The 18,492-nt window shown below is 32.7% G+C and overlaps 1 long non-coding RNA gene across 1 annotated transcript; it reads right to left on the bottom strand.

The window, feature by feature from the left end:
* Window positions 1-496: 496 nt before the first annotated feature.
* On the bottom strand, window positions 497-11,229 carry LOC135224935 (uncharacterized). Its single transcript, XR_010316828.1, has 3 exons — window positions 11,167-11,229; window positions 2,996-3,152; window positions 497-2,364 (listed from the first exon to the last, which is right to left on the bottom strand). It is a non-coding gene; the product is annotated as an uncharacterized LOC135224935 (long non-coding RNA).
* Window positions 11,230-18,492: the final 7,263 nt, after the last annotated feature.

Below are 18,492 nucleotides of genomic sequence, written 5' to 3'. Positions count from 1 at the left end.
AGGTAAAACTGCATAGAAAAACCGCAATTGTATTTGCATTATATAGTGTCCATGTTTTGTTTGCAAAATTTTGTTCATCCAAGAATGCTACTTTTCTTGTCTCTCGGGAAGAGAGATTAAAGTGGTTTAAGTTTGGATACAGTTGGCTAAATAGGATTAGGCAGGAAAGTGACACTTTAAAACCGTTGAAGCTCTCAAACTTCAAAGAATGTGTAAGGTTGAAATTTCATTGATTTTGCATTTTATGGAGAACTGTACAAGCTTGCTCCCACTTCTGAGAAAAGGTTTGATGACCTGGTTATATATCAATGCTAATTTCTATACCACCAGATGTTCCTTTTGGTGGTATTAGTTTTATATTTTAATAATTTTGCTTCGACAGTTTTTATACATAGTTGTATACTTTAATAATTTTGATTCAGCGACAGTTTTTATACAAAGAAAACATTTTTATGCAAGGAAAATTAAATTGATTAATGCATGCTAGTTAATTTAATCTTAAAATTGCTTAGTGGTATATTTTAGTTTTGTTTTTACACTATTTTGATGAATATCTCACTGGCCAATTATAAAGAACAAAGATTTTACATTTGCTGCTGCCCTTTTCAATTTGTCTTTTCGTTGACTTTGTGAAGATGATCCTGATATACATTATTTGTGGCCATTCCAGAATTACCATTCTTGGTGTAATGATGCCTAATAAATAAGTCTAGTTTTTTAGATGTGACTGATAAGTAAATAGATATGTATTTTCAGGTACAATGAGAATAGTAAGTCCAGAAAAGGAAAATCGCCAGAAGAGACAGAAAAACTGAGAAGTTCCAGGTCGATTGAGTGACTAATTAGAAAAACTCCACTCTGAAGCAATTGTTGCCCAACAAAAATTTTCAACTCCATTTATGCCTATTTAATTCCATCTGTTTGTTTTGTATGGTATTTTTACGTTGCATGGAGCCAGTGGTTTTTCAGCAACGGGACCAACGGCTTTACGCGACTTCCGAACCACGTCGAGGGTGAACTTTTGTCACCAGAAAATTAATGCACATTTCTCACCTCAATGGAATGCTCGATAATCGAACTCGCGGAAACCAAGGTGGAAGGCCAAGACCACATACCGATCACTCCACTGAGACGCTTAATTCCATCTATGATGCTGCATATTTATATATTGTGATAGTAAGTATATAAAAATTTATATATGACCACAATAATAAATTTGAGAGACTTATTTCCAAAAGATAAAGGGAGCTTATCGATTGTTTGCAGAAAGGAGGATGATCTCTTCAATTAACTCTAGAGTTGGCTGAAGAGGAACCTCCCTTTGTGCAAACAATCGAAAAGTGCCCTTTATCTTTTGGAAATTAATAGTAAATTCATTATTGTGCCCATATGTTAGCTATATACTTCCTGTAATAATATGCTGCGTGCATCAAAATACTCTCCAAGTATGTATAGAGTACAAAGATGTTAATTTCCTACGAGTTTTCTAGCAAATGGAGTAAAACCATAAATTGTAAAAATTTCCCAGGATAGTGTTTTTTATATTTTCCTATATTTTATTTACCTAAAAATGTTTCATTATTCTAACTTATTTATTGATTTCAATAAATATTTTTAATTAGAAAGGTAAATTAGAAAACGGATAATTTCGCCACTACTATTCTCTGGTGGGTTAATACCCTTTTCTTACTGTTCCTTCTTCTCTGGTGGGTTTGTACCTTTTATCTCTCTTGTGGAGAGTACCTCCTTTAGTTTCGTAAGTGGTGCGTGACTTGATTAACCAGAAGAACAGTGCGCGATTTGCTGTTATTTTGACAGCTTATGGATGCTCAGTCGCTGGTTGTATTGTGGGAATATGTAGAAAGACATTTAAACTCGTTAGAACTTAACAACTTGCTTGGAGCATTGTAGCTGGCTAAGTATTGTGAGAGAGTAGAAGCTATCTTGAACTTTTAAGATAGTTTCATTGGAACTCGCTAGCGACTATCTTTTGGGAGTGTCTTTCTTGGTCGGCGCTCTTTTGAACTATTGTGGGAGTGCGTACGCTAGTCTACCTTTTGTTACGATCGAACTTCACAGCTTGCTTGGAGTTCTGTCGCTGTGTAGAACGCATCAAGCTTTGTACAGCTTGCTTGAAGCTCTGTAGCTAGCTACTGTGGGATAGTGTAGAGACCATCTTACTCTCTAACTTGACAATATTGCCTGGAACTCTGCCAGCATTTAGAGGCCATTGCAGTGGCTAATTTGCTTTGAGTTGTCACTGGCCATCTTACACCGTTGCGAGAGAGAAGAGAATTTCAAAATACCGGTGTGGTCAAGTGTCGGACGTTCATATCTATATGCCGCTGGAAAGTTTGGTGTTTTCTGAAAAAATAGAATAAAATAAGCTCGCCTCTGCTTAATGAAAACAGGAATTGCAACTGCGTTTCGATACAAAAGCAATAATGTTGCTTGCATGAAAATACCAGTTAGCGTAAAAGAATTATGAACAGTAAATTCGACCAACTTCAACCAGGTAACCGGTAATATAACAATGTGTAACCGTTCAACACTTACAGGCAAACAGCCATTATTGTACTAAAAAAATATTGAGTCAAGATTACGGAACCAGAGATGAATTAATTAGCGGTTGGGAACGATTGTCTATATCATAAGAGGGAATTTTTAAATTTAAATCTGAAAGTTTCTGAGTACAGATTGAATTAAGTAAACACCTTACGATCCTGCTTTAGTTTTAAAATCTGTTATAAAAGATGATATCAGATAGTTCAAGGCTTCGAACGTTGTAATTTCATGGAAAATTGGTTATTTTGCCCAAAATACACTGATTATATTATCGAACTTCATTGTAACTTATATCACATTTCAAGGCTTTGAATGCCTTGTAACTTATTTTATAAAGGTAAACAATGGAAAATTGGTTATTTTACCCCCATTCAAGGATTGTAACATTTAACATTCATTACCAAAAAAACTCTGGCACGAAAAAACCCACCTACGCAATCCATTGAAGAAAACCATCTTTAAAAATAGAATCTTATAGTCTAGTACGTCGTCCACTACTTGAAACCCAACACTGTTTCATAGATCCCATGAATAAACATCACCTTTTCTAAAGTTCACATCAGACAGAAATTGTTGCCCACTTTCATCTGAAATAAAATAAAAAATTATAGCAGAAACCAACTTCGTCTTATAACTTACTTTCATTATAGAATATATCCCAAGGTTATCTCATCCAACTTGAAATCTTTCAAATATTGCATATCTCAAACAATCTGCAGTAACTTACTTCAGGTTTCTAGATACCTGCGTTGTTTCTTTGCTACTTCATAATGATAAATTATACAATGTGTAGCGTCTTAAGGTTACCAAATTTGAAGGCATAGCTACGAAAAAGCTAACCTCATCGTTTTGTATTGTGGTATCTTATTCACAGTATCAAGTATGAGTTCTCTGGACTGTACTATACAGGAACCTTAAAGTTCATCGTACAAGATCAAAGACTAGCCATTTATAAAGCACATTGAATATTATTCTTGGGGTAATATACTTTTAAAAAATTAAGTCCAAAACTTACAATTAAATACCTTCCTAAAACAATGTATACAGACTACACATTGTAATCGGAAAATCGTCGTCTAGGAAGCAGCAACTACTCATAATATGGTTAAGACTTCAACAATGCAAGTACTACGTATAATACATTTAACAAATATAGGTTTTGATATTAAGAACCTAAAAAATATTCATAGTAGTACTGATAGCAACAAACAAGTTAATAAACTTAAGTATAACTTGGGTTTGATGGCAACTTATTTTTTTCATAACTCATGCTTCTCCAAGAGTTACAACAAAAATCTACAATGTCAATTTTAAACATCAAGCAATTTTTAGTTCAGCTTTCATTTTGGTCAGGTTTCGGGATAAAGGACACTACACTGAATACTTCTTGACATGACAAAACCTTAGGGCTACATTTTTAAGAAAATAAAAGATAAACCAATTTCCTATTACCAAAGCTTGAAGGCAAGTGCTTTCTGATTCACACTTAATTCTGGGAAAACCAAATACAATAAAAATTTCAAGGAACAGTCACAAAGAACAAATCAGTGATAAAAAATACAACAGTCCACGTTTGTCTTGTAGAATAGGAACATACAAAATGTGTCCTTAGGTGAAACGGGCCAACCCATGAGAATGAATATGCCAGCCATCAATGGAATTACTTTTCTTAGGTTCTCTTAAAAAGACAAAAGCACTGCTCTTTCTAATGTCACCTCTACAAGGTGCTGAGATTTTGAGCCGAGCTCCAAATTAAAAGCAAATAGTACATCCCACTTTTTAACAAGTGGACAACCTAACAAAAGTTAGAATAACGAACATTTATTAAAGCTTAGCCCGCTAAAATCCATGATGCAGAAATGTTAACATTTTAACCCTGGTAGTTAAATTGCAACTTTTTCATCCACATCAAACCTTTCACTTCATCCATACCTTTCCAACCTTAAGGAATGCCTATCTGGGTAAGAGCCTGTGCAAGGCCACTTTAAAGACTTAAGGCCTGTCCACACGAGCGGGCATGATCGGCGTGCTCCGGGGTTGACGGGCAAATTCTGGCGGGCTTACACGTGAATGTTGTCCACACAGGTGAGGCGATGGAGAGGTGGGCGTGCCCGACGATGCCAGTAGTGTGTTCAGTGCGGTACGATAAACATGGTGCCTACCGCAAAAAAAGATAGTGTAGCATGATAATTGCTTTGTGTGTGATGAAAAAGAAGAGAATATGGTGCAAAGAATGGCTCAGTAAAAGAAATGTATATGGTTAACGTACGTCTGCCAGGGTTGAAGCTCAAGCCATCGGGCACCACCATGGTGATTTTGCTACAAGACCCATCAGGCAATTTGACGGTTTGCCTGTCAAGTGTGCCCGTTAGAGGGGAAGTCCGCCGATCAGGCCCGATCGTGTGGACAGGCCTTTAAAGGGAAGAGCAATCACGGTTTTAAAAGTCATTCTATGTCCTTGACTGATCATTTTCATCACTCACTAATTGGACAGATCAAAGTTCAAGGCTATCACACTGTCCCCTTTCCATTGATTGCATAGGCTACTAAATCTCAAATCATGAATTAGTTATTGAAGTACTAGAAACCAATGACAAATGAAACATTTCAAAATCTGATTTACTTTATTCGATCTGCCTGTCAAATAAATTGAATGTGGCTATGGCATGGTACATTTGCTTAGCTAAAACTTACATTGCACAGAATTACATTCAATGGCAGGCTTCCACTGTGATGTACAATCCATTGCGTCGATGAGTTTTGAAGTTGAGAGAAAATGAAGCTACTGGATTCTAAATGCTGGACCAAAGTCATAATTAAACTTTCTGAAAGAAAACTAGTATCACGTGATTAACTTTCGTTCTACATTACCTTAAATAGCATGGCTGTTGACTCTAGGCCAGTTATTCCTTAATCACTGCTCTTCTAGCTAGTAAATAACGAATAAAGGGGCAATTTCATAAGGAATTCCCAAGAATGTCTTGACTGAACTACACTGATCTTAAGTGTTGAGTAATAAGCAATTGAGAAACTGACTTCTGAAATTTTTGTAATACTTTCAGTAAAAAATAAAACTAAGTTATGCTGACCACTTTCCAATAACATTTAAGAAATAAACTGAAAAACTTACGTTATGAAAAGTGTTATGATACATACAGCGTAAGTCCAGAAGACTGTGATTCGGAATGCTGGAGGGAGAGTAAAATGGCCTTTGTCGATGTACAGTCCTGTTCAAGTGCAGGATTGTCATCAGTTTATCTTTTTCATTTCATTTCTCATTTTTCCATCTAGCCATACTTTCATTTCAGCGCTGAATGATCTTATAGGTCCCAGCGCTTGGGCTATGCCCAATTCCATAATCCATCCATCAATCCAGAAGACTGATTGACAAAAAGGGGGACTCACACAAGAGCAAATGAAGTCTGGTAGAGGGCCTCCAAAGATACACACAAGCGTAACTTTTCTAAAGGAGGGCCTTCAAAGATAAAGCAGGCTAATAAGATTAATTGGGCTCTTGCTAAAAAAGATTTACATTTTCATACACGTTAAGATTGCTTGCTAATTCAAAACCTAACTATTTTCATATCTTGCCAACACCAGTCAACCTAATCACTAAAACCTTAAGTACCATTTGTTGTGTTTATATAACACTTTTCAGGCCGTAACATTCAATACCCAAAAGGTAATTATAACGGTAATTCTAAAGAGTAACTCCCCGCGGACTGCAAGGAACGTAACCGCGAATACGACATCCACTTAAGGGATTGGGGCGTCCAATGTATTTCGCCGTGTTTAGTACTAGCCCCTGGGGGTTAATTACAGTCGACTGCCCAAAAATAAGTAAATTCTTAATAAGCAACGCGAACATTATAGAATATTAACTTCCAAAGAAATAACCGACGCAGTTATTATTTAGATTTACCATTATAACGACTGTTATACAGACTGCTTTTGATATATAGATCAAAGCTTTTTAGGAAAAAAACGTTGCTTACAGAATTATTCACAAAATGGGAGTTAAAATTGCTTCAAAAAACGGCAGTCTAAGAAATTTATGTGGCGATTTAATCATTTGCTAAAAGTATTATGAATGACGTACCTTTAGAATTCTTTTCCTGATCATCTTGACTAATGAGTACTTCGTAGCCTAAATGGAAAACTAAGCTCGGACTCCTAAAAAATGAGAAAATTTTAAACCTTCTGACGTAACTAAACAAAAGAAAATTTAAACCCTTTGATATAAAACGAGAAAATTTTAAGCCTAATATAAATCATGAGAAAATTTAAACCTGATATAAACCATGAAAAAATTTAAACCCTCTGATATAACAAATGAGAAAATTTAAATCTTCTGATATGACATAAAATGACAATTTTAAACCACCTGATACAGAAAATGAAAATTGTAACCTCCTGATTAAACCTACTGATGTAGCAAAACTTATTTGTTTTAGAATATACCAGAGTTAACTTACCAATGCCAATAAATAAGCTAAATATACGATCACTTAATACTATGGTGGTTCAAATTTAGAAATTAAAATTTCAAAAAAAGTGTGAAACTGAGAAAAAATATTTTTCCCTAAGACTATAACTGTGTCGAGATAGTGCCTTTTACGCCTTTTACTTTATGAGTAATGGCCCTGTTATTGTTGTTACTTCTGTTGTATCTTACAATAGAAATTTTAATAAATTGTTAATTCACACATGTAAGAGGTTTTCAACCAATATTTTTTTCTCTTACGTCAGTTTCTTGGTAAGAAAGCATTTGAGCTCTAAAGCTGCTTAAAGTTGCGATACATATACCCATTTCCAAAGGCCAGCTTGGCAAATGCATCGAAATTCCACACAAGTTAAATGCGTCAAAGTTTTATCCTGCTTTTAAAGAAGCATTACAACTGAAACCAATAGTCCTGTCAAATTATTACCCATTGAACTTTTATTGCATACCCCATGTGCATCTGCCACAGTTTGAAGTTTATAACCTTTTCTAATGGAAATAACTGCCCGACTTTAAGTTTTACAGCTAGATCATTTATGACTAAACGACTAGTCATTTTTATAAGTCTGCAGCTTCGTTTACCCAGATAATTACTACGATGTTTTCAAACCAAAGATTTTATTCTGGAAAATTTGCTGGAAGTACAACTGGATACTTATAATACATGTAGTGTAGATACTGCTACATAAAAATTCTAAGCTTGCAATATTGAGCTGAAAGACTTCACTCAAACTCAATAACTAATAGCTGACAACTATGAAATCTTCCAAAAATTATCACTGAAGTCCCACGTTTCCCAAAGTGTCAGCACTAAACTCAATTACACTAATAATCCCACTATTTATAACATTTCATACTTCACTTGATCCACTAAAGTAAAATTTTTTCCCCAAACTTTTACCTTAAGTTAATTCCTGGTTTTTAGTTAACAGGGAAGTATCTTTGCATTCTGTACTGGACCAGCAACGAAAATGCAGTCTACCTTCTTAGCAGTTTTAAAAAACTGCACTTTAATACTACTGGAAACTTAGCATTTAAGTGCGTAGTAGCCACCAAAAAAGAAGCATTCTTATTAAGAAAAAATACTGAACGAGGAAGTCTACAGCAGCAGTGAAATGAGAGGCTGCGAAAAAAAGGTAAATCTTAATAAGTGCTCCGGCCGATTTTTAGTATAAATGTGTTAATACCTTGAAAGATACTTCGTATATTCTAAGGAAGACTGAAAGTGGCGGTAAGTCCTATCGGTCTAGAAAACACAACTTTAATATTTGTAGCTACAGAAAAAAACAAAGTCCATGTTGTTGTCTCTGTCGTATCACATTTTAATGAGCTCTTGTTCGTTTGTTTGTGTGCTGCGCAGTCTCAAATTGTCATGGGGAAACCACACGAAAAAAAGAAATCACCCAAAAAAGTGACGATCATCATAGACAATATCCAATCGTAAATAAGCACGTTTCAATTTAATCTGAAACAAAAGAAAGCAGTGTTTTCAGCCAATGACAATGTTCAATGTTACCAAGTCGTTAAATTTTTCGGCAAATACATCTATTTTCTCCAATTAAGCGTTACTTGCACTAGCGCCATGAGTGAATTAGCAGGACCGTCTACAAGCTCCGATTTTCTTCCCAAGGAAAGTTTCCCAACGGTGTGTGAAAATTGTTACGTGAATTATAGAGATTTCACAAACTTACTATGGGCATATAGAAAGGCTCGTAACTTTTGCCCAAAATCACGGTTTAATCAAGTGAACACATTTGCCCGAATTGTAAGGAAAAGTGCCGTCTTAAAAAAAAAAAAAAAAAAAAAAAAAAAAAAAAAAAAAAAAGCCTTTTGGTAAAAATTTTTTTGTTGGATATTTAGCCGTTGCATATTTTAAATTGCACATTCAAGACCCCTTAGGAAGGTTTCACGCCTTTGTGAAAGCTGCTGCTGAACTCTATCCTCCACTGTAAGGTGAGCTATTCCCTGTATATTTTGATTATCGTGTGAAATGTGCTGGAGTATTCTCTCATTTAGCCTAATGGCCGCTCAAAGTTTTCGGAATTGTCATGTAGTGTGCAGGGAAGGTAGTGCCCTTAAGGGGGGGTCGCAGGGGGGGGCGAAGCACCCCCCGCTAGGCCTAGGTAGGGGTACGGCGCCTTAGGTTAGGTTAGGTGGTTTGTTTGGTTAGGTAGTGCCCTGGAAATCACTTTTCTCCTGCTCCCCCCCACCCAAAAACCCCGGTTCCCACTGGGATCCCCGAAGATTGTTAGAGGGGAACAAGGGTGTAATAGCTTGATGCCACCAATATTAATGATCAGATTAAGCATAATCAATAAATACATCAGAAAAATATATATTCTGCAAACAAGAGACGGAGCTCTCCTTTAGATTTACCCCCCAAAAAATGGTAGAACCTTAAACGAAGCCACCTTACCCCCAGGTAACCATTTTTGTTATTATGCTAAATGGAATCTCAGTGCATAAACTTAATACAATCATACCATCAGTTGATTAGCAAGGAACTATTAAAAATTGATCTTAATACAAGTTAAAACCAATTAACAAAATATAACTTGGAACTATCAAAAATTGATCTTATATAACATAAAACCAATTAACACAATATAACTTGCAAAGTTTTAGGTGGAACAAAGTGGTTCTGAAAATCAAGTGCCCAAACGGAACTTCAAAACTTGGGTGCAAAATTGGGTGCTATACAAATGTTAAAGACCCTTTGCTATATAAACAGCGTTATTTTAACAAAACTCCTTTTCAAAGAGTAGTAATTCCGGCAAGAATTACTTACAAGCAAACACCTATTTCTCCAGTAGAAACACGTGACACGACAGTAACCAGAGTACCGTTGTAAGAGGGTAATTCCGTCAGTGCGCTTCATAAAATGCACTGAAAGCATTGCTTAGGTTCTTTGCAGCGTGCCTTCAGCCCCTAGCTGCAACCCCTTTCGTTCCTTTTACTGTATCACTTTTCATATTCTCTCTTCCATCTTACTTCCACAGCCGCTTAACAATTGATTCATAGTGCGACTGAGGTTTTCCTACTTTTACAACTTTCAAACCTTTTACTGTTAATTTCAGTTTCAGTGCCGAATGACCTCTCAGGCCCCACATAGTCTTTAGCCTAAATTCTATATTCAATTCAATTCAGTAACCAGAACATAATACAAGAAAGAGGTCAAAATACAAAAATGAAGTTAACAGAAAACCAATTATAGAGCGCGCATGCTAGGTGAATGTATACACAAAATAGGCGAATTACTTTTGTAAACCGGTAAAAGTTCGAAAAACAATCCAGGGAATAATACTGGAATAGATTTCGAAGAAAATTTGTGCCAAGTCAGACTAAATTGTCCTTGTTTCGGGATTAAACAAGAGCGAGCCTACGCATTACATCAATCTGAACACACCTGATTCAGATTTGCATATTAAAATCCATTGAAAACCCCTACCATTTGTTTCTCACAGCTTTTGAGAAAATTCTTAAAACATTTCAACAAATTTACGACATTAAGTCTATCATTCATTAGTCTAAAATAGCGAACCTAAGGACACCTCTCAAGTTTATTTGCTTTTGAAAAATCGTATAAGAAACCATCGGAATTCACCCAACACTAAAATATACAATTTTCTACCAAATTAAACTCGTACTTGCTTAACTTAGGTTATGGGTCGGTTAGTCAAAAAAGAACCTAATCAACTGCCCACTGAATTAGCCTAAGAATAACATCAAGCAAGTAAGATACTTTACAAATTGCACTTTTTTCATTGCGTGACATTACACATTATAGGGCTGCCTAAAAAATCTTACAATTTTGACTCAATTTAAATACATCGGACTCATAAAATTAAAACTCCAATTTTCCAATAAATGTAATTATTCCCTACAGAGTTACTGAAGTAATGGCAGAGTGAACTCACTCGAGTGAATAGCAATTATAGAGCAGGGCTCATATTTCACAAATTTATCTGGTATGCTGGACCAGTGCAACTCATTCTCAACCAAAAACCTATGAAACAGTTCTTAAAACTCCAAAAAGCCACTTAACAAAGCACTTTCCCATATTTAATTATACAAAGAGAACTTAAAAACTCCAACCTTACCTGCCACAATGCAAAATCACCACTATAGGAACCACAACTGCCAAGTGTTGTCAGTTGTCCTTCCACCGAGGAAATGACGGCCTCTTACCAAATGAAGCCCTAAGAACGAGAAAGCATGATGGCTCTTAGCCAATCGGAAGCCTCCACTACGACACACGTAGAGAAACCATGCATAAGCTTCTTCTATTGGCTAAAGAGAGGTTTGTATCACATCCTCCTATTGGACGAAGTGCCAAACGACTTTTCTATGGAGTCACGAGATGCAAATTGTCGTTAAGGTTTCTTGATGGTCATCAATTTAAGTAATTAAGCATTACTGATGAACGTTGACGCATAAGCAAACAAGTCAATCTGCTTCATCTCTTACATGCAATTAAAGGAGAAACCGATAAATAGAAGATAAATAAAAATTAATGAGCGTAGTCTTTAAGCGTTACAATTTGATAATTGTGTGATTAACTGTGTAAGTATCTTCCCACAATGTATCTTATTTTATGAATGATAACATTTTCGCAGAATCTTACTTATGCATTCTTTCATTATTTCATTAACTTATGCATCATTCCATGCTATTGTGATTACAATTATACGTATTATGCACGTGAGAAGTTACTATAAACTAAATTCAATATAAATGAGAGAGAGAGAGAGAGAGAGAGAGAGAGAGAGAGAGGCAGGCTCGATGCCTTTGGTGTTTTTAATGTTCGCATTAAAAGCATCAGTTACTTTCATTTATTTCATGATAAATTATATGAAACTCCTTACTACAATTGCCTGTATCGATTCGCCATACAATACATTTATTTATAATTCTATTGTAAATGGTTTATAATAATAAACGTGGTATTTTTTTAAGAGATTGTTTCCTACCCAAGTTAAACAGCGGAAGGGTTTTGCCTCTTCTCAGATGGTACAGTTAGCCCTCAGATATATTCAGGTACTGTTTTATCAAATCTACTAAATAAAATAAAAAAACTACCAAGGCTAGAGGGCTTCAATGTAATATGTTTGATGATTGGAGAGTGGATGATCAACATACCAATTTACAGCCCTCTAGCCTAAGTAGTTTCTAAGTTCTGAGGGCGGTCAGACAATGTGCTTACGGACGGACAAATAGCCATATCAATGGTTTTCGATTACAGAAAACTAAAACAAAACCATGAGCAAATGATTAAGATAGAGGAGGATTTTCATAACAGATCATTATGATATAAATGACTCCATGTGTGGAGATATTCTCATAAGTAGTGTGAAAATAAAATGTTTAGATATCAATTGATTCCAGAGAGAGAGAGAAAAAAACAAAGATTGAGAATAAATGTTGTACCTGTCATGTTAAGGAAAAATACTTCACTTGTCGTCATTCCCTGGAGCAGCAGTGATTTGTTGCAATTCTTATGGAATTGTGCAAGATTCTTCCTCATTCCTCTCTTATTGTAGCATTGCTCAAATATGACAGCAGGTTTAGATTTATCCTGTTATTTGTATTTTCTATGATAAAATGACGTGATAATTTAATTTCTTGTGATCAGCGCATTATTTTTTCGCCAATGATTTTTTCCTCACTGTCATAAAAAAGAATTTCCTAGAAAAAAATGCCATATGGTAATTAAATTTTTTGTAATCAGAGCATTATTTTCTCACTGATTTTTTCTTCCTCACTCTTTTCCATAAAAAAAACCTCTCATTGGCTTATTAAAGAATAAATAAAGGATTGCAAGTGATTAAGAATGAAATGTCAGTGTGCATTTTATAAATCTTTTAAAGGGATCCTTAGTGGCAGTAGTCTTTTTAGCATACATTTCTATTTAACTTTTTTTCATCACTGATAATCATATCAATCTTCTTTTCCGTAACAACCTAGTTTGTTGACGTGCCGACTAATTCCCATAATCAAGTAACCTATTCATGATAGCAAAGAAAATGAATAAGAATGGATTAGTGTTGCGGGATTCGAACACACACACACACATATACATATACATACATACATACATAATATATATAATATATATTCTATATATATATATATATATATATATATATTATATATCTACAATATATATATATATATATATATATCTATATAATATATACTATATATATATATATATATATCTAGCTACAATGTCCTTTAATATCTAATTCGCTCTACCTCGGATTTAATATATTTTCATAAATGCTTAACCGAAGGGGAATTTTTTCTCGATAATAGACTTGCCTGGATCGGGACGCGAACCCAGGAATCCTTTCAAACAAAGGAACGTCTATATATTATTATAATTATATTATATTATATATATATATATTATTATATATTATATATATATGGTTATAATAATACATATATAGATTATTATACAATATTATATATATAATATATATATATATATAATATATATATATATATATATATATATATAGATATATATATATATACATATATGATATATATATATATATAGTATAATATATATATATATAATATATATATATATATTATCTATATAAAAAATATTTATATATATATATAATATATATTATTAATATATATATATACATATATATATAACATATTATATATACAATTAATATATATATATATATACTTTATATATATATATTAATATATTATATTATATATATATCTATATACTATATTATATATATATACTATAAATATATATTTATTATATATATATTATTATATATATATTATTATATATTATAGATATATATATAATATAATATATATATATATATATATATATATATAATATATATATTATTATTATATATATTATATATATGATATAAGATATATAATAATATATTATATATATTATTAATATATTTATATATATATATATATATATAATATTTATATATTTATATTAATATTTGTATAATATGGATATAACATCCCTATATCATAATATATATATATTATATTATATTATAATATATATATATATATATTATATATTATATTTAAATTAATATATATATAATTATTTATATTATTATATATATAATTTATAAATATAATAATATATGATATATATCTTAATATATATTATATAATATATATATATATATATATATATATATATAATAATATATATATATATCTATAAGATTATATCTATATCTATATATATCATATCGATATGATACTATATATTATATATAATATATATATATATAGCATATATATACATATATATTATATATAAATATACAATATATAGATATATATAGATATCTATATATAGATATATATATCTATATATCTCTATCTAATATATATAATATATTATATATATATATATATATATATAATTATAAATCTATATATATATATCATAATATATTTTAGATATATATATACATATATCTAATCTCTATATATATAATATATATATATATATATATATCTTATATATATATATATTATATAGGATATATATATATATATATATATATATACGTATATTATAAACGTGCATTTTAGTTTTCGTCGCTGAAATTAGCGATAATTAACTACCGACTAAAATCATTAGTTTTTCAATGAAGTGCTCAACCATAAATCTACTAACCTTCATGAAATCAAACTAACACGGATAAAAAATAACCTTTATGAATAAAAAACTCACAAAATCATAAATATTTTTTAAATCAGATTCATAACAATGAAAAACTAGCTTTAATGAAATCATACTAACAAAATTAAAATTAGCTTGAATGAAATATACCTCGAAAAAATAAATGTCAGGTTTATAAAAATCAAACTCAACAAAATGACAACTAACCTTGATGAAATCAAGTTCACAAAAAAATTAAAACTAGGTTTGATGGTATCAAACATACAAAAAATTGAAACTAGCTTTAATGAGAACAAACTCACAAAATGAATACTTGCTCTGATGAAATCACACCTACAAAAAAGTGGAAATTATCTTTGGTAACTCAAATTCGTAAAAAAATAAAACTAGCTTTGGTGAGGTCAAACTCACTAAATGAACATTTGCTCTGATGAAATCACACCTGCAAAAAAGTGGAAATTAGGTTTGATAACTCAAACTCGAAAAAAAACTAGCTTTGATGAAATCAAACTCACTAATGAACATTTGTTCTGTAAAATCACACGCACACACACAACACACACACACACACAGATATACACGCACAAATGGAAGTAAACTTTGATTCATGAAACTCATAAAAAAAGGAAATTAGCTTTGATGAACTCCAACTCACAGAAACGAAAGCTATCATTTACGAAATCAAAATCCTAAAAATGGAAACCGATGATGAGGCGCAGAAATCTGACCTGGTTCGAGAAGCAGCAAGAAAGGAAAGCAGCAATTATCAACGACAGCAAAGACGAAATCGAGGAGACTTTACGACGTCTATCCGCATCGATGAACCCGGGAAAGTGGGCGTACATTTTCTTTCCTGTTCATCTTCTGGCCATTTTTCTTCAGAGGGGACAAAAGGATCTCCTCGACCTGAAGAAATGGCATCTGTCTACTTTTCTGGCTGTCTATTTATCTATTTATCTCCAATATTATCTTTTAAAAGCAATGTCACGTCGCATGAAATAGAGGCAATGAAGAAAAAAAAAAGTTCCGTTTTAGTTTTCTGTAAAAAAAATAAAAACTATTGAGATGGATTTGTCTGTCTGTCCACACTATTTCTCTCCGTCCTCAGATCTTAAAAACTACTGAGGCTAGAGGGCTGCAGATTGCTATGGTGATCACCCACCGTTCAATCTTCAAACATATCAAATTGAATCCCTCTAGCCTCAGTGGTTTTTATTTTATTTCAGGTTTTGAAGATAGCCATAATCATGCGTCTGGCAACGATATAAGCCAGGCTATGGTTAAGGTCTCATGCTCCCGAGCTCATCAGATTTTATAAACGATGTTGCAACTTTAAGAGGAAGATACATTTCCGTTGACTATTTACTGCACTGAATTTCTCAAAGGTCATGATATAAGGTAAACAAAGGTCGTCTTTAGGCAATGCTTGCTTCCTATCACTTTTGTTATAAAATACCTTCGCAGAGTTATCGTAGCAAGTAATTAAAGTCTGAGCCGGGTAATATATAAGCCACAACCAATTTTTATCATGTTTTCTAGCTCGCTATCTTTGGGAACTTCTCGTAAATTATAGCAACCCATTACTTTGAGGTAAGGTACCAGACATGTGTATAAAGTTAGATGAGGTATCTCAACTTTAGACATATTTTACCGAGACTTGTAAATCTAAATCGTTCTCTTACACCTCGTGGAAGCACATCATATAAAAACATGCCTTCAGTCGTTTAAGCATTACTAAAAATTTTAATAAATGTAAACCAAAAGCACTTATAACTCACATGTCTTCACCAAGGGCACAATGACTTGAAAATCAAGCTTCCAAAGAATATGGTGTTTGTTAGGAAGAGGTAGGAGGAATTAAAAGGGCAATGCAGGAAGAAGAGATCACTTATTAAAAAAAATAAGTAATGAATAAATAAATAAAACAAACTTTACCACAATGCAAGAAGGAAGGTATTAGGGTAGAAATGCATTGTATTTTCGTTTGAACTTCTGAATTTCCGCCTGTTCTTTATAAAATTGATGCGTCTATGTGAAAAATGAATACAAAAGTGGAGACATTAATGATTATTATTGGTTACATGACATGAAAAATATAAATTGTCTCGCAGAAAAGGTTAGAGAGGTTTGAAAAGTTCATACAACTGAGACAGAATGTAGGATAATAAGCTAGTACAATAAATACCCTATTCAGAAGTTCTAAGATGGGGAAAAAATTGCTGAGATTGACGTCGCAAGCCACAAATTTCAATGTACGTGAACTGACATAGTTAGGGCCAGAGAAAGAAAAAGATTAAAGTGTAATAACTGGAATGAAAGTTATTACACTTTAACGTAAAAGAAGTAAATTTTGAACCGGGAAGCGTCATTGAAATTCATATCAGTGATGAAGTAATCCACTATAGTCATATGTGTTTTAGTTAAAAGATTTTTAGTTTTATTAAAACCGAACGTGGTGATGATTATTGTTTTTTTGAGCATAATTGTATTAGTTGCTGATCTGACCCTTGATAAGCACTTGTGATAGAGGCATTTATGTGTAGAACATTGACTCTCAAAGTTGTAGAATCCCAGGGCTTTATTAATACCATTGAAACTGCCCTCTTGTCATAATATAACTACGTCTCTGTTCTAGATTCTGAATTTTTGCGACATCAGCATAATTCACGAAACCCTTTCCATATGTTCTAAATAATGCTTTATGTATTTATGTCAAATATCACACTTAAAAGTGCTAAGGTTAGAGTTTATTTCTATGTCTGGGAATAAGAATATTTTTATGCAGTGATAAGATTAAGTGATATGTTTGAAGTTTGATATGGAAATGAAATATATAATAATCAGAATGATAATGAACATTGTAAAGGGTGCTTCGCGTGAGTTGCAGGTTGGATCACGCCTTGTTTGTTAATATAAATGATTTCAATCGCTTTCCGGTCTTCTCTGGGTAACGGCCATTGAAAAGAAAATCATAAGAAAACTTTAATAATATTGTCATATTTTAATGGGTTTATATTTTGCTGCCTGGTTAAAAATATGAAAATGAAGGTGGTTTACAGCTGTTTATTTGTGCAGGATGTTAAACTGATAAAATTGGTAGATACGTGAAATATCTATACAAAGCACAACCGTTAACTCTCCTTCTGTCTCCAGTGATGGCAGCGATAAATAGACCTCTATCGTCCTTTCACGGAAGCCACTTATCTCCCGTTACTGTGATGTAGAACGGCATCGCTACGTATCTGTTACAGGGTGGGAAAAGAACCATTTGCAGACAGAAAACTCTTTAGTGGGTTTCAGATATCAGGGGGACAGAGTGACTCTTTGAGGGATGGTTAAGTGTAACCAGTTTGTAACTTCAATGACATTCTCATTTTCGCAACGACTGGACCGACATGGATATAATGAAGAATAAAAAACTGTTGATATATATATATATAATATATATATATATATATATATATATATATATATATATATATATATATATAATATATATATATATATGCAATATATAAACACTGTATCGTGCTTCTAAGAAATCAATAGAAGGATCCACAGTAAAATCCTTGTTTATCTAGTATAATATATTTATCTAGATATAATATATTATGGAAATATAATGTAGATAACCAAGATGTCATTCAGAAGAAGACCGGCGCTTTGTCCCGCCTCGAAGATCACAGCGAATTATGGAAAAGAAGACGACCCAATGACTTGT

This window comes from Macrobrachium nipponense, chromosome 12 (genome assembly GCF_015104395.2).
Source record: "Macrobrachium nipponense isolate FS-2020 chromosome 12, ASM1510439v2, whole genome shotgun sequence".
NCBI lineage: Eukaryota > Metazoa > Arthropoda > Malacostraca > Decapoda > Palaemonidae > Macrobrachium > Macrobrachium nipponense.
The sequence above is the reverse complement of the archived record's forward strand: the minus strand, read 5'-3'. Positions and strand labels throughout refer to the sequence as shown.